Genomic DNA, 25,491 nt, shown 5'->3' on the forward strand with positions numbered 1-25,491 from the left:
TCCACTCCTGGGCATATGTCCAGAAAAGATGGAAACTCTAATTTGGAAAGATGCATGCACCTCAATGTTCATAACAGCTTATTTGTACTAGCAAATACATGGAAGCAACATAAGTATCTCTCAACAGATGAATGTTTAAAGAAGATGTGGTATATAGATGAAATAGAATGCTATACTCAGACTTAACTATGTTATCTTAACATCTTCTAGTTTGCTTTTACATTTAGGGCTATGATCAGTTTTGAGTAGTTTGTATGTTTATGTATGGTGAGATTCAGGGGACACATTTCTACTTCTTCCTCCCATGTAGACATATTTTGTCCAGAAAGCCCTTCCTCCAAAAATTATCTTGGCACCTATGTCGATAACCAATTTCTTTATCTTGGCCTTTTACTCCATCCCATTGATATATGGAATATATCAAACTTATGCCAATATAATACTGACTTGATTTTTGTGAAATCCTCCAAGTTTGCTCTTCCTTTCTAAAACTGTTTAGGCTATGCTACTGCTACTGCTAAGTCACTTCAGTCATGTCCGACTCTGTGCGACCCCACTGACAGCAGCCCACCAGGCTCCCCCATCCCTGGGATTCTCCAGGCAAGAACACTGGAGTGGGTTGCCATTTCCTTCTCCAATGCATGAAAGTGAAAAGTGAAAGTGAAGTTGCTCAGTCGTGTCCGACTTAGCCACCCCGTGGACTGCAGACTACCAGGCTCCTCCATCCATGGGGTTTTCCAGGCAAGAGTACTGGAGTGGGGTGCCATTGCCTTCTCTGTAGGCTACATTAGGTCCTTTGCATTTCCATACACATTTTAGAAAAATCTTAAATTGTAGAGCAAATTTTGATGAGATTTTGATTGGAATTAAAGTAAGTATCTTGATTAATGTGTGGGGAGTTGACAATATCGAATCTTCTGATCAATGAGCATGATTTATATTTTCATTTATTTAGAACTACTTTAATCTTTTCTGACATTGTTCGGCAGTATTTAGGATACAGAGCTGATATATATCTTATCAAATTTATTCCTAATTATTTCATGAATATGCACGCTATTTTTGAAGTATTTTTAATTCAGTTTCTAGTTTTCATTGCTAATATACAGAACTGCAACTGATTTTGTATTTTGGCCTTGTATCCTGCCAACTTCCTATCTAATTTACTATAATAGCTTTATTGTAGATTCCTTAGATGCACATTGCCTTGTAACCTATTTAGTTGTTTTATTTATCGATATTATTGCTTTGATCAGAACTTTCACAGTGCAGGAAAAAAGTTGTGATGTCAAACATCATCGGAATACTTCCAGTCTTAGAGAAGAACATTGAGCCTTTCACCATTAAATAAATTGTTAGCTATAGTTTTGCATAGAAGTCTTCTAATTTCATGTTGAGAAAGTTTCTTTTCACTGCTAGTTTGCTGAGAGTTTTTAATATGAATGTTTGACTATGAAATAGATTTTCATCATTTAAGATAATCAGACAAAATTTCCTATTATTTGTTGCTATGATGAATGGAACTGATTAATTCTAGTGTTAAAACAACCTTACATTTCTCATGTAAACCCTAGATTGGGGAGTATTTGTACTTATTACATATTGCTGAATTTTATTTACTAGCTTTTTTATAAGAATTCTTATATTTTTCATAAACTATATTGATCCATAGCTGTTGTTGTTTTTGTTTTTTAGTGTCTTTATCTGGTTTTGGTAGCAGATTATAATGCGTGTTAGTTTCACAATTCAGGATGTGTTCCCTTCACTTATATTCTTGGAAAGATTCTATAAGATGGATATTACTTCCTTTTTAATTATTTCAAAGAATTCTCCAGTGAAGCCATTTGGTTGTGGAGTTTTCTTTCTGGGAACATATATATAGTTGGCCCTTAAACAATACTGGTTTGAGCTTCATGGGTCCATTTATCCATTGATTTTTTTTTTCAATAAATACTATAAATACTAGCAATCCATAGATAGTTGATCCCACAGATGCAGAATTTTGATGAATGATGTAAATTAGAAAATCTGCTTATCAGTTGGAAATCAAAAGACCTTACTCCCTAGATGTCACCATTCTGAGACTGCCTGAGTAGAAAAAAAATTCACCCATTTGAAATACAATAGGAAACATGGTCTGTGGAGCAGCGGAAGTGACACCAGCAGCTATGGTCAGCAATACTAACAAAGGACTGGATGGTTGCTAAAGATGCCAAGGCCACCAGGGAAGGCAACACTCAAAATCCAGGAGCAATGTAGTGGCAGTGGTATAGCACGAAGGAAAGCAAAGCAATAGTCTGAAGCTTTAGTTTAATTCTTTCCTTTCTTATCAAGTGATTTGCTGTAGCACTGACTCCAAGAACATCAACTACTAAAAGTGAGATTGGAATTTCCTACTTGGCCAAATATCTGAGACTTAACACAATGTGGCTCTAAAAATAATGATTTGGCATATTATTTTTACAATGCCAATATATGGAATCACATATTAGGAGAAAAGTATAGAGGAAAGAACCTATTTCAATAGAATAGATATTATCTAATCACTTAAAATATGTAAGATGGGATATACGGCATATAATACTTTTTATTGACATACATAAGTGGAAAAATTCTCTTAAACATTCTTTACTATGTTCTGAGAAAAGCAAAAGGGGAAGGTAAAAAATATGATTTTCAAAAGTTCTTTTAACTCTAACGCTTCTACTCATAAAGGCCAAATTATTGTTGTGTTTGATTTTTTGCTTATTTTACCACTGATAATTTTCATCTTAAAAAATATCTTTAACTTGACTTCATTTTTAAGATATAATTTCAAATCAATACAGTTCATGTGGTTTCACCTATCTAAGGTAATTCATTTTAAGGCAAAATGCTATTTTTTCTTCATACACATTAAACCCTTGTAAAGTTAGAGGTAGGGCTTAAAATTTGCAGTTTGCACAAACATATAAATGAGATGTCTCTGAACTTACCCATCTCCAAGTACAGGATTCATTTAGCTCATGATTTACAATAGATGGAAGCCAATGCATAATAAGAAAAGAATAAAAAAAGAATAAAGAAAGAAATGAACACTATTTTTGGTTGGTCCCTGAATACAGGAAAAATTCTCTTGATGGTAGAGTAGCAGCTACTTCAAAGGGTACACACACAGGATATTAAGAGCCTAATGATAAGGAAAAGGAAATCAAAGATCTGTTTGCTATTAAAAGTGAATTATGTATGCACCATCTTCTTATCAAGCTCACCATGCGTTACAATACAAATCTACTGAAAGTGTAAGAAAGAATGATGACAATTTATTTCAGTTACCATTTTTAACAATGGTTGCTGTGTTATGATGTCAGATATATTTCATCTTTTGAAAAGTGTAAAACTTTGTAGCTTCTAGTCCCAAAGCCACCACTGCAGTGCACAGCAGTATGAGAGAGAATGGCAACTGAAAATGGAAAATCTTTAATCTCACCTGTGTAACCCAATGAGAATTTTTCCTTCATGGTTAAATGAATTCTGAACTAAGATTGAAAATACTTTGTGTCTTAGCATTGAAGTTTATTTTAAGTTATTTTTACTTTAGTCTAACAATTAGGAAAATACAAATACATAAATTTTCAGGTTAAACTCAACAGAAATCTTTTACGGCCAACTTCTATCTTCCTTTAGTCAATCAGGAGAAGAAATGAACATCTCTATGCAGAAGGAATGCTCACAATCTTCCCCTCTGAGAGTTCATGCACACTGATGGGAATAAGGTGGTGGGAAAGGGCAGGGAAGTAGGTGCTCAATGCAACATGCTACATTTCTGTTAGTACTGGGCCCTTTCTCTCTACTTCAGGCAAGAAGTAGCTCTATCGGCCGCTCTTAAATATGCAACATACCAATAGGGCCAGAAGATATGCTTCTATTGCATCAAAATGACCCATAGAGGAGGCGCCAAGATTGGTGAGCCTTTGGTATCATCCTGTTTCTTAGCAGTCACTGACAGATGTGTTCATCTGTGTCTGAGTCAATGTGTTTTCTACTATTTTCCCCAAATTTAAACTTACTTAGTCAAAACTAGTAAAATACCATAAAGCATTAATTAGGCCTTTGGCTTTTATTAATTAGTAATTTGGTAGCAATCTAATTTTTCTCAATTTCAATGGTACATTAGAATAACCTGGGACACTTTTTAAAAATATTGATTCCCTGGTACCACTCTCAGACCTTCCTAAGGTGGGATTTAGGCATTCATTTTTTTAAAAAGCATTCTAGGTGAATGAATGATCAGCCATGCATGAGAGTCTCTGGTCTAAAGTGAACCTCCGTATGCAGTTTACTAGGCCAGAGAAAGCTGGATCCAAAGATTGTATCACTGTATCACTGTATCTAACTCTTAACAAATAGACTTTCATGGTCAAGTAAGTTGCATTTTCTAGGACAAAATAGACTCTGAAACAGTCAAAGGTTGATATGCCTGCTCTGCCACTTAGCTGTGCAAACTTGGACAACTGCATCTCATTTTTCTGAACTGAATCTCAACTGCATCTCATTTTCTGAATCTCATTTTTCTTATAAAAAATAGAAAAATACCATCTATCTTATAGGATGGACTAAGAAGGATTAAATGAAAGGCATACTTCACAAGTGAAATATCATATGATATCATTTATATGCATAATCTTATAAAAATAATACAAAATGAACTTATTTACAAAACAGAAACAGACTCACAGACTTAGAGAATGAACTTATAGTTACTGGGGGTAAGGGAGGAAGGAAGGGACAGTTAAGGAGTCTGGGATCAATATGTACACACTGCTATATTTACAATGAATAACCAACAAGGGCCTACTTCATAGCACAGGGAACTCTGCTCAATATCATGTAACAGCCTGAATGGAAAAGATTTGAAAAAGAACAGATACATGTTTGTGTATAACTGAATCACTTTGCTGTACACCTGAAACTAATACAACATTGTTAATCAACCATACTCCAATATAAAATTATTTCCTAAAAAAAAAAAGCCCTACTAAATTGCAAGAATCCAATGTTAATTCCTTTTTTCAACATTAATCATTTGAAGAAAATTGTTTTTAAAAAAAAGTTGTTTATTTTTTCATTCAACAAGAATTTATTGAACATCTATAAAATGTACATGCTTTCTAATCTTCAGCAGGATTATCTTAACTTTCTCAGATAGTTATATTTACTGGAGAAGCAACCCACTCCAATATTCTTGCCTGGAGAATTCCATGGACAGAGGAGTCTGGAGGGCTTCAGTCCATGGATCACAAAGAGATGAACACAATTAAGTGACTAATAATTTCACTACTTTCTCATGTCCCATTTATTCTTCCAGCTCCTTCAATGCTTCCCTTCCCACTATGTTTTCAAGTCACTCTCTCTAAGTCCATTGATAACCTCTGGTTTGCTAAAGCAAGTGGGAAAAATTCCATCCTCTTTTTCATCCACTCTTTTCAATTTCTTTTACTTAATCATCTTCTTAAAACTTAGACATTAAAGGTTTAAATTTTTGAAAGCTCATTCTTAATTTACTCTTTCCTTTTGGTTGTTCTAATCCACATTTTTATCCCCAGCCCAGAACTGTTCCCTGACTACTAATCCATGTATCAAACATCCATCAACACTTAAATATCTCAAATCAATCTCAAATCCCACGCATCCACAATTATACCCATGCTCATTTCTTCTAAATTAGTCCACCATCTCTTCAGACCAACAACTAGGGAGTCATCATTTAACAGATTCCTCTCATTTACCTTCCATTCCAATAAGCCACTATTTCATGTCAATTTTACATCCTAAATATCCCTCCAATTCATCGATTTTTCTCCATCCCAATTATCACCATCCCAACCAAATCATTATCATCTTTGGCATACGCTAGAGCATCAGCCTTTTCATACTGTTCATGGGGTTCTCAAGGCAAGAATACTGAAGTGGTTTGCCATTCCTTCTCCAGTGGACCACATTCTGTCAGACCTCTCCACCATGACCCGCCCGTCTTGGGTGGCCTCACACAGCATGGCTTAGTTTCATTGAGTTAGACAAGGCTGTGGTCCGTGTGATTAGACTGACTAATTTTCTGTGATTATGGTTTGAGTATCTGCCCTCTGATACCTCTCAAACACCTACCATCTTACTTGGGCTTCTCTTACCTAGGACGTGGGGTATCTCTTCATGGCTGCTACAGCAAAGCGCAGCCGCTGCTCCTTACCTTGGATGAGGGGTATCTCATCACAGCCACCCCTCCTAACCTTGAATGTGGAGTAGCTCCTCTCCGCCCTCCTGTGCCCACACAAATTCAGACTTAAATTGAAGAAAATAGCGAAAAGCACCAGACCATTTAGGTATGACCTAAATCAAATTCCTTATGATTATACAGTGGAAGTGAGAAATAGATTTAAGGGACTAGATCTGATAGATAGAGTGCCCTGATGAACTATGGACGGAGGTTCATGACATTGTACAGGAGACAGGGATCAAGACCATCCCCATGGAAAAGAAATGCAAAAAATACAAAATGGCTGTCTGGGGAGGCCTTACAAATAGCTGTGAAAAGAAGAGAAGTGAAAAGCAAAGGAGAAAAGGAAAGATATAAACATCTGAATGCAGAGTTCAAAAGAGTAGCAAGGAGAGATAAGAAAGCCTTCCTCAGTGATCAATGCAAACAGAGGAAAACAAAAGAATGCGAAAGACTAGAGATCTCTTCAAGAAAATTAGAGATACCAAGGGAACATTTCATGCAAAGATGGGCTTGATAAAGGACAGAAATGGTATGGACCTAACAGAAGCAGAAGATATTAAGAAGAGGTGGCAAGAATACACAGAAGAACTGTACAAAAAAGAGATTCATGACCCAGATAATCATGATGGTGTGATCACTGACCTAGAGTCAGACATCCTGGAATGTGAAGTCAAGTGGGCCTTAGAAAGAATCACTATGAACAAAGCTAGTGGAGGTGATGAAATTCCAGTTGAGCTATTTCAAATCCTGGAAGATGATGCTGTGAGAGTGCGGCCCTCAATATGCTAGCAAATTTGGAAAACTCAGCAGTGGCCACAGAACTGGAAAAGGTCAGTTTTCAGTCCAATCCCAAAGAAAGGCAATGCCAAAGAATGCTTAAACTACTACACAATTGCACTCATCTCACATGCTAGTAAAGTAATGCTCAAAATTCTACAAGTCAGGCTTCAGCAATAGGTGAACTGTGAACTTCCAGATGTTCAAGCTGGTTTTAGGAAAGGCAGAGGAACCAGAGATCAAATTGCAAACATCCATTGAATCATCAAAAAAGCAAGAGAGTTCCAGAAAAACATCTGTTTCTGCTTTATTGACTATGCCAAAGCCTTTGACTGTGTGGATCACAATAAACTGTGGAAAATTCTTCAAGAGATGGGAATACCAGACCACCTGACCTGCCTCTTGAGAAACCTAAGTGCAGGTCAGGCAGCAACAGTTAGAACTGGACATGGAACAACAGACTGGTTCCAAATAGGAAAAGGAGTACGTCAAGGTTGTATATTGTCACCCTGCATATTTAACTTACATGCAGAGTACATCATGAGAAACGCTGGGCTGGAAGAAGCACAAGCTGGAATCAAGATTGCCGGGAGAAATATCAATAACCTCAGATATGCAGATGACACCACCCTTATGGCAGAAAGTGAAGAGGAACTAAAAAGCCTCTTGATGAAAGTGAAAGAGGAGAGTGAAAAAGTTGTCTTAAAGCTCAACATTCAGAAAACAAAGATCATGGCATCTGGTCCCATCACTTCATGGGAAATAGATGGGGAAACAGTGGAAACAGTGTCAGACTTTATTTTCTGAGGCTCCAAAATCACTGTAGATGGTGATTGCAGCCATGAAATTAAAAGACGCTTACTCATTGGAAGGAAAGTTATGACCAACCTAGATAGCATATTCAAAAGCAGAGACATTATTTTGCCAACAAAGGTCCATCTAGTCAAGGCTATGGTTTTTTCCAGTGGTCGTATATGAATGTGCAAATTGGACTGTGAAGAAAGCTGAGCACCAAAAAATTGATGCTTTTGAACTGTGGTGTTGGAGAAGACTCGTGAGAGTCCCTTGGACTGCAAGGAGATCCAACCAGTCCATTCTAAAGAGATCAGTCCTGGGTGTTCTTTGGAAGGACTGATGTTGAAGCTGACTCTCCAATAACTTGGCCACTTCATGTGAAGAGTTGACTCACTGGAAAAATTCTGATCCTGGGAGGGATTAGGGGCAGGAGGAGAAGAGGACGACAGAGGATGAGATGGCTGGATGGCATCACCAACTCGATGGACATGAGTTTGAGTAAACTCCGGGAGTTAGTGATGTACAGGGAGGCCTGGCGTGCTGCAATTCATGGAATTGCAAAGAGTCAGACATGACTGAGCAACTTAACTGAGCTGAACTGAGAGCATCAACCTCCTGCCTTAGGTCTCAGGACCACTATTACTCCCCTCTAATACATTCTTCACATACTATATTTATCAAATACACAGAGTCAATCATGTTACTCCTCTGACTGAAATGCTTTAGAGGTTTCTCATTGCTTTTAGATTAAACAGGGAAAACTATGCAACTTATGAGGATATTAGGGATGATTTTCTCTGTTTCTGCTTTTTTAGCCTCACTGTCAATCTTTCCTCATTCACTTTGCTCCAGTCAAAGGACTCTTCTTTCAATTCCTCTAATTAGCTATTCTCTCTACCTCAGGGTCTCAAATAATATATTTCTTCTTCTTTTAATGTTCTTTCCCAGTTCACTTCTTCTGCATATGCAAGTTGTAATTATTTTTCAGAAGTCAGATCTAACACCACTTTTCCAGGTAAGCCCAAGTTTCCCCAAGATTTTAGATGCTCTGAAGTCCATTCTAAAGGAGATCAGTCCTGGGTGTTCATTGGAAGGACTGATACTAAAGCTGAAACTCCAATACTTTGGCCACCTTATGCAAAGAGTTGACTCGTTGGAAAAGACCCTGAAGCTGGGAGGGATTGGGGGCAGGAGAAGGGGATGACAGAGGATGAAATGAGAGGATGAGATGGCGTCACTGACTCGAAGGACATGAGTTTGAGTGAACTCCAGGAGTTGGTGATGGACAGGGAGGCCTGGCACGCTGCAATTCATGGGGTTGCAAAGCGTCAGACACGACTGAGCGATTGAACTGAACTGAACTGAAGGTCCCCTATCTGTCTTCTTCATCTAATTCTTATCAATGATGACCTTGTCTGATGGCCTTACAATGTCTTTCCCTATATAAGCCTCATGAGTAAGGGTCTATCAAACATTGCACTGTAGACCCAGAGAAAAGCACAAAAGATGACTCATGCACGTTTTCAGTGAGAAATGGACAAATGAGTAAATATTTTCCAGGAATATATATTTAAAATAATTAAACAATTCAATGTTCAGCATCTTAGACACTATTTAAATGAACTAGATTTTAAAAGGCCAAATAGGAGATTAGGTAAGAGAGTTATATGCTCCAGATAAGTGGCTTTTAAATTTTTTTAATGTGGCCTCACAATAAAACATTTTATTTCCTGATCATATAGACATAACACAACCATATTTAAGAACAAAGACACACACACACCCCCACACACAAACACATACAACCTGAAACAAAAATTTAATGAACCAATGAATTCAATGAATTAATTTAATGAATTAATCTTCACTAAATTATATTTTCTTTCCTGTTTGTTTGATTTTTTAAAATGTAGGCAGGACACAGAAAATTGACTTCATGATCCACTATAGATTTTACACTATAATTTAAAATGATTTTTCCAGAAAAATGTAAAAGACACCATGAAAAAGGCCTTTGTCCAAAAAGTAAAGGGTCTGGATAGAGGAAAATAAGAGATGGGCACTTGAGACAAAAGGAACAGGTGGCATTTAGTTACAGAATTAGGAGAATACTACCATGATCAGAGACATGTTCCCATAATATAGTAGATAAAGTGGGTAGATAGAATAAATATATATTTTGGTGCTATTTACTAATAAAGATAAAGAACTTTATCTTACATAAAAATGACAAATTTTATAGCACTAGTGTGAAATGATGAAAGTAATTTTGGAAAAAAATAATTTAGAAGTAATAAGAGTGAGCTGAGAATGGGAGACAGAGCTACTCTTGATATGAGATACTGAGACTCTACTGATTAGTGTAGAGATTGCAGGGATGGGGAGAAAGAAACCTATACAAAGTTCAGTAATGTTCATATTGATCGATCCAACAGGTACTATTATTTTCTCATCAACTTTTCAGAAACTTTTGACACAGTTTACCACTCTTTCCTTTTATCCATGTACTTGACAGAGATATGTAATAGTGATTTCAGTCTTAAAGAAGTCAAAATAGAACTCTTGGTTTTCAGCTTTGAATTTGTTTCACAATTTTCCTTCTCAGATACCACCAGCACTATTTCCCAGTCCCTAACATACAAACAGAGATACGCTGTTGGATTTTACATCCATTTACCACCACCCACTCCCATTTCAGGTACCTAGTAATGTGTGACAAACCACCCCAAAGTAATTGATCTCCTCAGTATTCTGTAGGTTGACTAGGCTGAACTGAGCAAGGTGCATGTGGTGTATTTTGTGTGTGTGGCCAGACAGTAGCTGGGACTAGAGTCACCTGAGACTTGACAGCACTAAATTATCCAGAATGGTTTCTTTATTTCATGTCTGATGCCATGGAGCTGTTTGGCCTCTCTCCTCCTTTCCGCAAGACTCCACCTCCAAATCTCACCCTGTGATTTTTCGTCCTCCAAGGCTACTTCATGCAGCAGCGTGCTTTTCTCAGAGAACCATGCCCTTCTATAGTAGCTGGCTTTCAAGCAGCAGGAAGTCAAAGTTGACAGGCCATTTAAGGGCTATTCCTAGAGCTTGTACAGCCTCAGTTCTGCCATATTCTCTAAACAGAAGCAGTCACAGTGAAAACCCAGATATAAAGCAGTATAGAACAGACTCCACTCCTTGATGGGGTAGTGACAAGGGCACATTGCAAAAGAGTATGTACAATGGGAAAAGATGGGACCGTATTTGTAAAGTATAACCTGCCACTCACCATACTATATGTAGTCTTACATGTTTTTTTCCCAGTCTCCAAAACATATATTCCATCTAGAGTCCATTTCCAGGGCTAACACCCAACCACATTCAACTATATGACCCCATACCACAATTAATAGCCTCCTCCTTGCATTAACTTTCCATCCTCTATAATTTATTCTCTGCATAGAGTTGTCAACGTAATACAAAGTTGTCTGTGGTCATTACTACAGACTATATCATGTCTCCTCCCCAAAGTTCATATGTTGAAGTTCTAAAACCCAAAGTGACTGTATTTGAACATTGGCATTTAGGAGGCAATTAAGGCTGAGTGGGATTATAAAAGAGGAGTCCTAATCCAATGCAATCAATGTTCTTAGAAGAGTCACCAGACAGCTTGCTTTTTCCCTCTCTTCTACTTCTCTCCCATGCAGATGCACACACACACCAAGGAAAGGCCACATGAAGACATAGCAAGAAAGTGGCAGTCTACAAGGCAAGATGAAAGTTCTCACCAGAAACCTAACTGGTTCAAACTTTGGCCTTGACTTGTAACCTCTGAAACTGAAAACCTAAATTTCTGTTGAGGAAAACACCTAGTCTATGGTATTTTATTACGGCAGCCTGAGCAGACTAAAACATTCATTGTCTCCAACTTTTCACCCTCCATTCTATTTTGAACCTACTTCACTTTGTTTTCCTTTACTCCACTAATATGCTTTTCTTCAATATCACCAATTATCAATTTACTAGGGTCTGTTTTCATTCCTTGGGCTTTCCCAGTGGCTCAACAGTAAAGAAACCACCTGCCAATGCAGGGGATGTGGGCTTAATCCCTGGGTCAGGAAAATCCCCTGGAGAAGGAATGGAAACCCACTCCAGTATTCTTGCCTGGGAAATCCCATGGACAGAGGAGCCTGACGGGCTACAGTCCATGGGGTCACAAGAGTCAGACACGACTTAATGACTAAATCAACCACTGTATCATTATTATTTTATAATTTCAAATACCATTTATATGTTGACAACTCTCAAATATATATTTCTCCACTGGTGTTCTTTAAACTCTAGAATTACAAATAAGCTTAACTGGAGGGATCACAATTTCACATAGGATCATATATAGTAACTCCACAAAAATAGGAGGGCCTGCAGAGTATATGAGCATAGAATCAAACAGAAAAGTCACCATACTTGTTGTAGAAATTCTCTCCTAATTGCTTCTTTGTTCATAGCAAAATAAGAAATGAGGTCATCAGCGAAAGCAGGTCATTCCATGGCATTGTTAGGAGCTGCCTTGATGTCTATGGTTATCAATTAACAGGAGATCAGACAATATTTTCAGGTGACTTTTCTCTAGCCATATTCTGCAGCAAGTTTTCAGATCTGGAAAAGGTAAGTAGTTGCATTTAACCAGGGTTGAAGTTAATTCCAAATAACAGAGCGAGAAAAAAGGGACAAGAATTGAGGGTATGAGCAAATGAGTGATTATAATGCTGGAACTGTGAACTCTGGGTTGATCACCACTGTTATCTTTGCCCCATTTAATGTTTTTGCCCTTGAATGTCATTTTATCTGAAGGTTATAATGCCACTGATATTTCCTGCTCATTGCACTAAGCTGGCATTTTCACTTGCCATTTTACCCTTAACAGTTCTAAGTAACTTGTTTTTAGTTTCTCACATATAAATTACAGAATTCAGAGCAGTGGTGATAGTGGAGAGGTTTTAAATCCAGAAATCTGTTTCTCCATATAAAAGCAATATTTTTTGTTCCCCTTTCACAGATGGAATTAATACCTCTCAAGTAGCATTTATGAAGTTAGAGATGATTTCAGTGATAATTTAGAACCTTAACTTTTGTTTCATCTTTTGAGCCTCAAATGTACAAAATTTTTCTTACTTTGCTACAAACGGAGGGTGATCAATGCATTTCTGCTTTGGGATGTCAAAATAAAACATGAACATTATCTGAAAGAACAATCAGACACAGATTTAAGGAGAACAGTTTTTTTTTTTTCATTTTTAGAACTGTAATCTGCAAGATAGCAGGTCCAGTTGCTACAGCAAGTAGTAAGAGCAGAGCCTGGCTGCTATACTAAATCATTTTTCTGAAAGTTGGCTGGGATCGACTTTCATGAACCAGCATGGCCACCCACCTCAGAAGCCTTTTGGAGCAGTGTCTTCACCTTACTTGGCACATCCTCCGTGAGGAGTGCTGCTCCCACAGAAATCTCATCCCTTATGGACCGTGGCAGCAGTGTATTTTTCAAAAGCATTTGCAGGTTCAACATTTGCTCCTGCTAATTGTCCATGGCCTCACTTTGTCTTCAGTCCCTGTTATTTTGAGTTTCCTTGCCTTGTTTCTAATGCTAGATTGCAATTTTATTTTGTTACTATTATAAGTGCTGGCTATTTCAATGGTAGGTGAAGAGGATTAAAGTGCATGGGCTCATTCACTGTAAATTAAAAGTGGAACATTACTGACAGAAAAATGTCAATAAACCCTGCAGTGATTAGTCCAGGGGATTTGGAAGGTAGACAAGCCACTGCTAGAAAGATGACAGGGAGGGTACCTCGTGGAAGATACCTAGTTTTGTTTTGATGATTGCAAGTACTTTCTAGAAAGTTTGCCTCTGAAATCAATACTATGAAGTCTATATGTAACAGGTATTTCTTAATGGAGGAAGCACTCTAATCAGTCAAGGGGCTATAATAATAAAATGGCTGCACCTAAGGGAACAAGCAATGTAATAACATTATGAGTGCTGTACTGTACTTAAAATCCAGTGATTTATTTGCAAAGAATGCCCTTGAAGTCTTAAGAAACAAAAGTAGTTGACAACATTTTATTTATGAACATTAGAGTTCTAGGTCTGTCATATATGCTTTGTATCTATTAAAATTGTACTTCAGTGAAATGCTGTTAACTAAACAAATTTCACACTTTGATGAATCAAGTAGTTGATAAAGTTTACACATTTTAAAGAAAACACTCTTGCAAAAGAGACTGCAAAATTCATGCATTCTACTTTTGATATCTGCACTGGTTTATTTTGATCTTAGTTTCAAACTTTGTGATAGCTTTTCAAGGTCTATTTACAATGGCACACTTTTCAAAGATCAAGAAATTCCAGTATTATATAGAGAAATTTCCAGGGATTTTAGACAGGTATTCAAAGCATAGGTATTAATACAAATATTGACTTTATATTTTGTTGAACATCTAGATTTATTGTCCCTCAAGGCAAGTATTGACCTTATCTTCCAGTCAATAAATCTCTATGTTCACTGCCACAAAAGTCAATACCTGCTTCATATCCATTTTCTCAGAAAATAACTACTTCTATTCATGCTGCAATGATCAGCACTTAAAAGCAAATGCTTATTAAAAGGAAAGAGCACATGAAAAAATTGTTAACTGGCAAATAAAGAATTTTCTGACTAAGCAAATACATAATCCTAAAATGAATCTAAAATGCCTAAGCTTTTATATGAAGGGTTTGATTTACAAATTATTTTTGCCAAGAAAATAAAAAACTGTTATAATCAGTGAATAGAATGGGAAGGAGAAGAATTAAGCACTTGTTGAGAATTTAGCTAAGCTACTACATGGTACTGCTGCTTTAGCATCCATTTTGTGTCAAGAGAACCTCGGGGGTCATAAGCCATCATTAGTTTCTCATGCAAGTGTAAGCCCTAAATAAAACCAGAGAGTCATAAGTAAATATATATTTCTAGTATGACTTCCCCAACAGCTTTGATGATAAATAGTTTCTCTGCCTTCCAGGGCCTTTCCCTTGGGCTGCTCAGAGATCTTCCCAAACCCGACTCTCTTGGTTATTAACTGACCAATCTAGCCTTAACCCAGGAACCCCAAAACACTCTACCTGCAGATCATAACAAAGGCATATGCCCCAGGTCCTGCCACGCTCTCTGTCTGCATCCTCCTTAAATCTCGCTGTGCGGCCCCTGGAGGCATAAGGTGTACTCTCTCTAGGACCTGTGAACAATTTGCCTTTTCAATCACCTTATGGTCTTTTGTCAAACCATCTGACACTCCAGAGCTCTGCTTACCAAATATTAATTTAATGAAGCTATGAGAGTATATAACTTTATGTTTTACAAATTTGTGGGTTTTTTTTTTTTCTCTCCCAAACTACTAAGGTTTCTTCATAGTTCAATTCAGTACAATTCAGTCTCTCAGTCATGTCCGACTCTTTACGACCCTATAAACTGCAGCATGTCAGCCCTCCCTGTCCATCACCAACTCCCAGAGTCCACCCAAACCCATGTCCATTGAGTCCGTGATGCCATCCAACCATCTCATTCTCTGTCGTCCCCTTCTCATGCCCTCAATCTTTCCCAGCATCATGGTCTTTTCAAATGAGTCAGCTCTTCACATCAGGTGGCCAAAGTATTGGAGTTTCAGCTTCAACATCAGTCCTTCCAATAAATACCCAGGACTGATCTCCATTAGAATGGATTGGTTGGATCTCCTTGCAGTCTAAGGGACTCTTAAGAGTCTTCTCCAACACCATATTTCAAAAGCATCAATTCTTCAGTGCTCAGCCTTCTTTATAGTCCAACTCTCACATCCATACATGACCACTGGAAAAACCATAGCCTTGACTAGAAAGACTTTTGTTGACAAAGTAATGTCTCTGCTTTTTAATATGCTATCTAGGTTGGTCATAACTTTCCTTCCAAGGAGTAAGTGCCTTTTAATTTCATGGCTGCAGTCATCATCTGCAGTGATTTTGGAGCCCCCCAAATTAAGTCTGACACTGTTTCCCCTGTTTCCCCATCTATTTGCCATGAAGTGATGGGACCAGATGCCATGATCTTAGTTTTTTGAATGTTGAGCTTTAAGCCAACTTTTTCACTCTCCTCTTTCACTTTCATCAAGAGGCTTTTTAGTTCCTCTTCACTTTCTGCCATAATGGTAGTGTCATCTGCATATCTGAGGTTATTGATATTTCTCCCAGCAACCTTGATTCCAGCTTGTGCTTCCTCCAGCCCAGCATTTCTTATGATGTACTCTGCTTATAAGTTAAATAAACAGGGTGGCAATATACAGCCTTGATGTACTCCTTTTCCTATTTGGAACCAGTCTGTTGTTCCAAATCTTCAAAAGAGGGTAGGGATGGGGTGGGAGGTGGGTTTGAGGTTCAAGAGGGAGGGAACATATATATACCTATGGCTGATCCATGTTGATGTATGGCAGAAACCAACACATTATTGGAATTATCTTTCAATTAAAAATAAAGAAAGAAATTTTTTTTAATAAATAAAAAATAAACTTTTGGTTTGAATGCATCCAAAAGAATAAAAGATAAACTTAGCAGTAAATTTAACAAAAAAAGTTAAAAGATTACAGCGTTTAAACTATAAAACATTGTCAAAAGAAATTAAAGATTAAAAAAGTTAAAAAAATAAATTTTGTCTTAAATTGTTGAGAACTTGGGGATTGGGGGTTGTTACTTTAGAATAACCTTGCTTACAAATTGATATAGTATCTAAAAGAGTAATAGATTTACTAATTTTAAGTAGTTCTTTATACCAATTTTCTATTTACTTTTCTATATGCAAGACAGTAAATCTTTGTGGTGGCTTCCTGTGATTTTATTTTAAGCTTTTTCTAATTCAAGAATTTTGAAAATAAGTAGTCTATATTATGTCCTGTGGGAAGCTAGAGTTCTTAACTCTTCTATGTAGGTATCTGAGGAAATGAATGGAGAATCTTGGGGTTATACTCTCTTTCAAGGAAGAGGATTCAAATGCCTGCTGTGAGCAACAGTCATCTCCTTTATGTGGAGATCACTAACACCATCCAGTAAACACCCAGCGTGAGCACTAAAACTGTTCCCTAATGCTTGATTCAAATCTCTTCCTCTTAGTAACAGAACGGCTATTCTTCCCCTCTTCTAAGATGTTAGGGGTGGACCTGTGACTCACCAGGAAATATAACCATACGTGGCACACATTATTTCCAAATGGAAATACCCACCTGACCTCACATGAGATGTTAGAGCCAGAAATGTGAAAGCCTGATTACTGACTATGCAGGAAAGCTTACCTGGCAGGTTGCTCAAACCCGTGGTGAACTTGCACTAATAATAAAGAGAAAAAAACTTTACATTTAACTTAATAAAGCTATAGATATGGGGGAAGGGGAGGGTAGTTGCTTATTCAGCATAACCTAAGCCATTGATGGGCTTCACAGGTGGCGCTAGTGGTAAAGAACCCATCTGTCAATGCAGGAGGTTTAAGAGACATGGGTTAGATCCCTGGGTCAGGAGGATCCCCTGGAGGAGGCCATGGCAACCCATTCCAATATTCTTGCCTGGAGAATCCCATGGACAGAGGAGCCTGCTGGGCTGCAGTCCATGGGTTAACAGAAAGTCAGACATGCTGAAGTGACTTGGCATTCACATGCACAAACCGTTGACCTCTATACTGTCTAGTAAATGATCAAGGAATCTAGCTCCAGGCATAATTCTTAGCATGCTTTTGCAATAACAGAATCAATGCAATCATGGAGACATCTTTTTTACCAACTCAAAATAAAGAAGGAAGGAAAAAAAAATTTTTTTAATACAGCATATCTCATTTAGAGATATGAGTCCTTTTCCCTTCTTTCAATACCTTTTACATCATTACTGAATTCTGCTTTCATCTCTAAAAATCACTTTAAGTTTTGCCTTTACCTGAGGTGGCCAAAGGCCAAAAGTTTTCAATCGTAGTTCTCATTAAAATTCTAAACATGATTTCTTCTCCTGTCATCTAATTAAATAAGTTCCCTTTTTTGTGTGTATTCAGCAATAATGCTGTCACTTTTCTATACACTCTACTGGCTATAATTAATTATTACTTTATCTAGAACTTAGTGGACTATAATTCTTCAGGCCAATTTTATAAGAAATATGGTCTTGACAGAAACCTAATCTTGAAGAGATTACGGTGCACCATCATTATGAGTCTCTCTATGGCAGTATATAATCCTATCATGCAATGACAAAGCCCATGGATCTTGGCACTCAGCTACATAAGTTAGTGGCAACAATATTGAAGATGGCAGCCTATTCACCTTTCAGGGTGGCAGCCCTAATGCAGCTGCTTCTCTTCATTTGAGCTCCAGAGGCTGACTCAGGAGATGGTATGACAGAAAATCTTGGAAAAGGAGTTCATCACAGAGTAAAGAAAGAAAAGACTCTCAATATGCTGTACTTTCTCTCCTTGCCAAACAATATATGGCTTTTGTCTCCTTAGAAAGGGGTTTCCTAGGTAATTTTAGGGTGCTGAATGAGGGACGGAGGGACCTATGATCTTTGTGACCATTAGTCCTTGTCATTTCCTCTTGAAAATTATACTCACAGTCTTTTGACCTTCGAAATTCTTTGTTACTTTTTTCACATTTGGTGTAATGGTCTATACCTGTTTCCTACACTTCTTCTATAGCATTTATTTCTTGTTAAAAAATAATTAAATATCACCAAACTACAGAACTCATTTCTCAGAACACTTAATTCCCTCGACCCAAGTGAAATAAATTAAGTTGCAACTCTTAGAATAAAAGCTATTGTTTAACTCCACAAATGGCTATTGTCTCCATATGTGTGTTGGTGTGTATGTGTGTATGATTGCATATACATGCTACCTTATAAATACAATCATTCATACTAAACCCAATTCAGGAACTAATGCTTTATATACAGACAAATGACAAAAAATCTACTATGTTATGTTAGTTTATTCTGTAATTGTTCCCTGTATCATTTTAATCTTCACAGCTAACATGCAAACAGAAATTCTATCTAATACACCAGAAATTACCTACCACAAAGCTCAAAATTTTTAAAGGAAATGAATATTTTTTGTTTAGCAAAGTGTTTAACTTAGTTAGGGGTAAATGGAAATTTGTCAGGATCGCAGATCTCTTTCAAAGCATGCAGTCAGTGAGGTCTGACTTATTACGTTGGTTAGGTTTGGTTTAGTTTTCTCTTCTAGTGTTTTCATGCAAGGTTTAAATGTAATTTTATTTTTTAAAAAACATGTATGAGAATCTTTCAGGTACCCTGACCCCCACATCTTTCCTCTATCCATAGCTGAAGATATTTGATCCCCACTCAGCCATGCTCCAGGCTTTAGATTTAGTATGTCTTTTAAAAGAGAAAATTTAGTTTAGTTGATGATTCATCAAGTCAATTGATATTTCCAGTTCTAATTTGATCTCACATAATAGAAACACAGCTGCCCTACAGATGCCGGACTTACTGGCACCATGGGTGCAGCTGCCCTGCTGAACTCAGGATGTTGGGGCAGAGACGAAGCAGTTATTTCTACACTCAGTGCTCAGAATAGTGGGCACTAAGGATGGTTTATAGCCAGACTTCACTGAGGGTTGCCTGAGGGAGCACCTTGTTCCCTTGTGCACAGAAGATAAGGCTTGGGAAAATTACGTGAGGGGACAAGCACGTGGCAAGTTTGGGTACAGTGGGATTCACCAGGAGAGGGTCTCCCACTGCAAATGATTGTTCTATAGATCTGTGTGGCAAGGATTTGTTAGGAATCCTTGGGCAAGAATGACATGCATCTCTGGCTGAGGGCTGCTGGGCAAGTATCAGGACCCTCTGGGGCCTCTGGGCCCAAAGCCACCTGACCCAGAAATGCTCATGCCCTGAGGGCCTTGAGACAAGGAGTCACTCTGGAAGGAAGGCCAAAGGATCCGGCCAAGGTTGACAAACACTGCTACAGAAAAATACAGTTTGGGAGGAATCATTGATTAGATTCCCCCCTCAAAAAAAAAAAAAAAGAAATACACCTGAGTTCCAATAATTCAGTTCCCATCTTTTTGTCCAGGAGACCCTATTTTAAACACTTGCCCAGTATTCTATTTTTAATGGCAGAAAGTGAAGAGGAACTAAATAGCTTCTTAATGAGGGTGAAGGAGGAGAGTGAAAGAGACGGCTTAAAATTAAATATTAAAAGCTAAGATCATGGCATTTGACTCCATTATTTCATGGCAAATAGAAGGGGAAAAGGTGGAAGTAGTGACAGATTTCTACTTCTTGGTCTCTAAAACCACTATGGATGATGACTGCAGCCATGAAATCAGAAGACGATTACTTCTTGGCAGGAAAGCAGGTGACAAACCTAGACAGCGTGTTGAAAAGCAGAGACATTACTTTGCTGGCAAAGGTCCCTATAGTCAAGGCTATGGTCTTCCCAGTGGTCACATAAGGTTGTGATAGCTGGATCTTAAAGAAGGCAGAATGCCAAAGAATTGATGCCTTTGAACTGTGGTGTTGGAGAAGACTCCTGACAGTCCCTTGGAAAGCAAGGAGCTTCAATCAGTGAATCTTAAGGGAAATCAACCCTGAATACTCACTGGAAGGACTGATGCTGAAGCTGAAGCTCCAGTATTTTGGTCATCTGATGCAAATAGATGACTCATTGGAAAAGTCTCTGATGCTGGGAAAGATTGAGCGCTGAAGGAGAAGAGGGCATCATAGGATGAGATGGCTGGATAGCATCACTGATGCAATGGACATGAACTTGGGAAACTTCAGGAGATGGTGAGGGACAGGGAGGTATGGCGTACTGCAGTCCATGGGGTTGCAAAGAATTGGACATGATGGGGCAACTGAACAACAATGACAACATTCTACTTCTTCTTATAATAGCACCCTGACTTAAACTACTGCATACATTTAAAACTAAGTACAATTCTTGACTTCAAGTTCAGAAGCAGAAAGAACAATCTGTAGATAAGCAACAACCCTTCTGCTATGTCACTTAATATTGAATACTCTTAGAATGTCTTTTCTTATATACCTACCTAGCTAGCTATCTGTTAGTATTTCTGTATCATCTCTGATACTGAACTAATACCTGGATTGGAACCATACACCCCAGGGAACATCTTCAGCCAGAATATTACTTCTTTGTACCTCCACCTGAATTATCCACCAAGTGCCAGCTCCACACTAATGAGGATATTAGTTTAAACCTTTCAGATTTTACTTAAATGACTGTCCTGTAAAATAGTATGCATCTTATAAGCTATTATCAGTGATTTTCCTTTTTCTAAAACTTTATTTATTTTCCCAAGATCAGAGGTATACTTGATTACCTCTTCTTAATATCTTCTGCTTCTGTTAGGTCCATACCATTTCTGTCCTTTATCGAGCCCATCTTTGCATGAAATGTACCCTTGGTATCTCTAATTTTCTTGAAGAGATCTCTAGTCTTTCCCATTCTGTTGTTTTCCTCTATTTCTTTGCATTGATCGCTGAGGAAGCCTTTCTTATCTCTTCTTGCTATTCTTTGGAACTCTGCATTCAGATGCTTATATCTTTCCTTTTCTCCTTTGCTTTACGCTTCTCTTCTTTTCACAGCTATTTGTAAGGCCTCTCCAGACAGCCATTTTGCTTTTTGCATTTCTTTTCCATGCGGATGGTCTTGATCCCTATCCCTGTACAATGTCACAAACCTCATTCCATAGTTCATCAGGCAATCTATCAGAATAAGAAGAGGTGGCAAGAATACACAGAAGAACTGTACAAAAAAAGATCTTCATGACCCAGATAATCACAATGGTGTGATCACTCATCTAGAGCAATACATCCTGGAATGTGAAGTCAAGTGGGCCTTAGAAAGCATCACTATGAACAAAGCTAGTGGAAGTGATGGAATTCCAGTTGAGCTATTTCTACTCCTGGAAGATGATGCTGTGAGAGTGCTGCCCTCAATATGCCAGCAAATTTGGAAAACTCAGCAGTGGCCACCGGACTGCAAAAGGTCAGTTTTCATTCCAATCCCAAAGAATGCTCAAACTACTGCACAGTTACACTCATCTCACATGCTAGTAAAGTAATGCTCAAAATTCTCCAAGCCAGGCTTCAGCAATACATGAACCGTGAACTTCCTGATGTTCAAGCTGGTTTTAGAAAAGGCAGAAGAACCAGAGATCAAATTGTCAACATTGGCTGGATCATGGAAAAAGCAAGAGAGTTCCAGAAAAACATCTATTTCTGCTTTATTGACTATGCCAAAGCCTTTGACTGTGTGGATCACAATCAACTGTGGAAAATTCTGAAAGAGATGGGAATACCAAACCACCTGACCTGCCTCTTGAGAAATCTGTATGCAGGTCAGGAAGCAACAGTTAGAACTGGACATGGAACAACAGACTGGTTCCAAATAGTAAAAGGAGTACATCAAGGCTGTATATTGTCACCATGCTTATTGAACTTCTATGCAGAGTACATCATGAGAAACGCTGGGCTGGAAGAAGCACAAGCTGGAATCAAGATTGCCGGGAGAAATATCAATAACCTCAGATATGCAGATGACACCACCCTTATGGCAGAAAGTGAAGAGGAATTAAAAAGCCTCTTGATGAAAGTGAAAGTGGAGAGTGAAAAAGTTGGCTTAAAGCTCAACATTCAGAAAACGAAGATCATGGCATCAAGTCCCATCACTTCATGGGAAATAGATGGGGAAACAGTGGAAACAGTGTCAGACTTTATTTTGGGGGGCTCCAAAATCACTGCAGATGGTGACTGCAGCCATGAAATTAAAAGACGCTTACTCCTAGGAAGGAAAGTTATGACCAATCTAGATAGCATATTCAAAAGCAGAGACATTACTGTGCCAACAAAGGTTCGTCTAGTCAAGGCTATGGTTTTTCCTGTGGTCGTGTATGGATGTGAGAGTTGGACTGTGAAGAAGGCTGAGCACTGAAGAATTGATGCTTTTAAACTGTGGAGTTGGAGAAGACTCTTTAGAGTCCCTTGGACTGCAAGGAGGTCCATCCAGTCCATTCTGAAGCAGATCAGCCCTGGGATTTCTTGGAAGTAATGATGCTAAAGCTGAAACTCCAGTACTTTGGCCACCTCATGCGAAGTTGACTCATTGGAAAAGACTCTGATGCTGGAGGGGATTGAGGGCAGGAGGAGAAGGGGATGACAGAGGATGAGATGGCTGGATGGCATCACTGACTCGATGGACATGAGTCTCAGTGAACTCCGGGAGCTGGTGATGGACAGGGAGGCCTGGCGTGCTGCGATTTATGGGGTCGCAAAGAGTCAGACACGACTGAGTGACTGAACTGAACTGAAGTGAACTGATACTTGATTATGTAACATATAAGAATATGATATTTTAAGTGTAATCTGAGACCTCCTATTCAAATATCATGTGAATATCAATATTTTGCAAACTTGAACTAGTTTTTGCTGTCATTTTCTAGAAAGAAGTTGCCTAATTCATATTTCTGGCCTCAAAATGTTTAAGCTTTTACCTCATCACAATTTTGTGGTATTTTATACAAAAGCCTGGATAATGATGATAATCATATTGTGATAGCCAAACACAAAATAAACTTTAATAAGATTTTTCCTCATGGTTTTAACCAAAATATTTTTCTGAATTTAAGATTTATATTATTGTAAAAAGTAATAGTAGACACCTTGAAACACCAAAAATATTGTTTGCTGTTGTCTTCTAAAACAAGAATAAAGGTGTTCTCTTATATTTGTGTTCCCCACATGAAATATCTTCTCACTGTGTTTCAAATACATATGTGACTGTAATAAGCAAGTTTCAGGTAATACTATAGACTTATTTTTCATCATCAGAAGTCATCTCTGATTTTCAACAAATGCTGACTTCTCACCTTGAAAGCCAAGCCGAGTATGAACGATAAAATCCATAAATCAGCTTAGGATTTTCTGCAAAGTCAAGATGGTACTTGAAACTGAAAGTCAGTGACAGTGTTAGTCACTCAGTCATATCCAACTCTTTGCAACCCCATGGACTGTAGCCCATTAGGATCCATGTCCATGGGATTCTCCATGCAAGAATACTGGAGTGGGTTGCCATGCTCTTCTTAGAAAATGAAAAATAGAAAACCTGTGAACAGCATTCTATTAAAAGTTACCAAGGAAAAAGAAAAACTGTACTCAAATACCTATCATCCTCAAAATACAAAACAAAATAATGTGCCTTCATCACACACACACACACACAAAATATCTAAAGATTCTAACCTTTTTACTGGCTACAAGCATAACAATTGGATAATGACATATCCTTCTCACTTACAATCACTTACATCACTAACATTTTTCCCTGAAACTGGCTACTAAACAGTGCAACAAGTTTGCTGATGACAACACTTCTTAGAAAAATTGGCATCTTTTGAGTGATTACTAAAATGTTTTCCTTTGCAAAAAAATGGCGGACACCTCACAGGATATAAGAAATGGATAGGTTGATAGGGTTTTTATGAAGGTACAATGAGAAAGAAGGACAAGACGAGGAGATGCATTTTCATTAAGGATATATATGGTTAGCTGGCAGCTTTGAATTATGATCTGAGGCATAGTGAAGAGAACAAGACAGGAACGATGACCCTATGAGTTATCTGGGCAGCAATGACTGCTGAAAATTCAGGGGGGACATGGGTCCTTCATGAGTTAGAAACTGAAAGAGAAGATATACTAAGTTATACATAGATCCAGAGTTCAGGATCAAAGGAAACACAGCATATGAAGATGGTGGTGGTCAAAAAGTTGACAGACAGTATTTGCTTAAGATAAGGATGATGATTAGGAGATTACTGGAGACATTTACCATCTGAGCCACCACGGAAGCCTAACATTTAAGATAACAGTCTCAGTGGAGTCATCTCACAGCATCCTATACATCTCTCTAATGTAACCCTGATTATATTTACATAAACACTATTTACACATCCCCATGTTTATAGTGTACATTATGTAGTGTTGGCTCCCATACGTCTGTATTTCTGTATGTATATTGTAATACAAACAGTGCACACAGCATGGGCTTACCTCTCAATGAATTTTCAAAGTGAGCACATCATGTCATTGGCACTGAGGTCAAGAAAAGGAACATTACTAGCCACCCAAAAGTCCCAGCCCCCTCTCCCTCTTCCAGTATCTCTTTCCCAGGCAAGGGTATCAGTCATGTATCATTTTAATCCCAGAGGAGTTCACAGTCCTTAGAACTAAATACATGCATTTAGAATACTTAGATTTTTATTACAAAAGTTAGGAAAGAAAATAAGAGTATACTACATTATTAGGACCCAGTTGCTCAATATTTATAGTTTCTATGTCATGTTGGACTTGAACTAAGCTCCAGGAAGAGATGCCAGAGAAAGGGAAGCTGCAATTCTCTCAGTGACAATATTTTAAGCTCAAACCACTTGGTCCTCTTTGAGAATAAGATCAAAATTATATAACTGCTGCTGCTGCTGTTGCTAAGTAGCTTCGGTCATGTCCGACTCTGTGTGACCCATAGAAGGCAGCCAGCCAGGCTCCTCCACCCCTGGGATTCTCTAGGCAAGAATACTGGAGTGGGTTGCCATTTCCTTCTCTA

General features: G+C 38.1%; 1 long non-coding RNA gene and 1 other non-coding gene across 5 annotated transcripts in view; one reads left to right on the forward strand and one right to left on the reverse strand.

The window, feature by feature from the left end:
* The window catches only part of LOC132342945 (uncharacterized), a 530,795-nt gene that overhangs the window by 160,790 nt on the left and 344,514 nt on the right, over window positions 1-25,491 (reverse strand). For 2 of the 4 annotated variants that reach the window (XR_009491500.1, XR_009491499.1), the window contains one exon: window positions 12,275-12,466. The exons of the other annotated variants lie outside the window; for them this stretch is intronic. This is a non-coding gene — a long non-coding RNA (uncharacterized lncRNA). The remainder of the gene's footprint in view (window positions 1-12,274; window positions 12,467-25,491) is intronic. 4 annotated transcript variants of the gene reach the window in all.
* LOC112443657 (small nucleolar RNA SNORA43) lies at window positions 19,343-19,476 on the forward strand. Its single transcript, XR_003032067.1, has one exon. It is a non-coding gene; the product is annotated as a small nucleolar RNA SNORA43 (small nucleolar RNA).

This window comes from Bos taurus, chromosome 2 (assembly GCF_002263795.3).
Source record: "Bos taurus isolate L1 Dominette 01449 registration number 42190680 breed Hereford chromosome 2, ARS-UCD2.0, whole genome shotgun sequence".
Taxonomy (NCBI): domain Eukaryota; kingdom Metazoa; phylum Chordata; class Mammalia; order Artiodactyla; family Bovidae; genus Bos; species Bos taurus.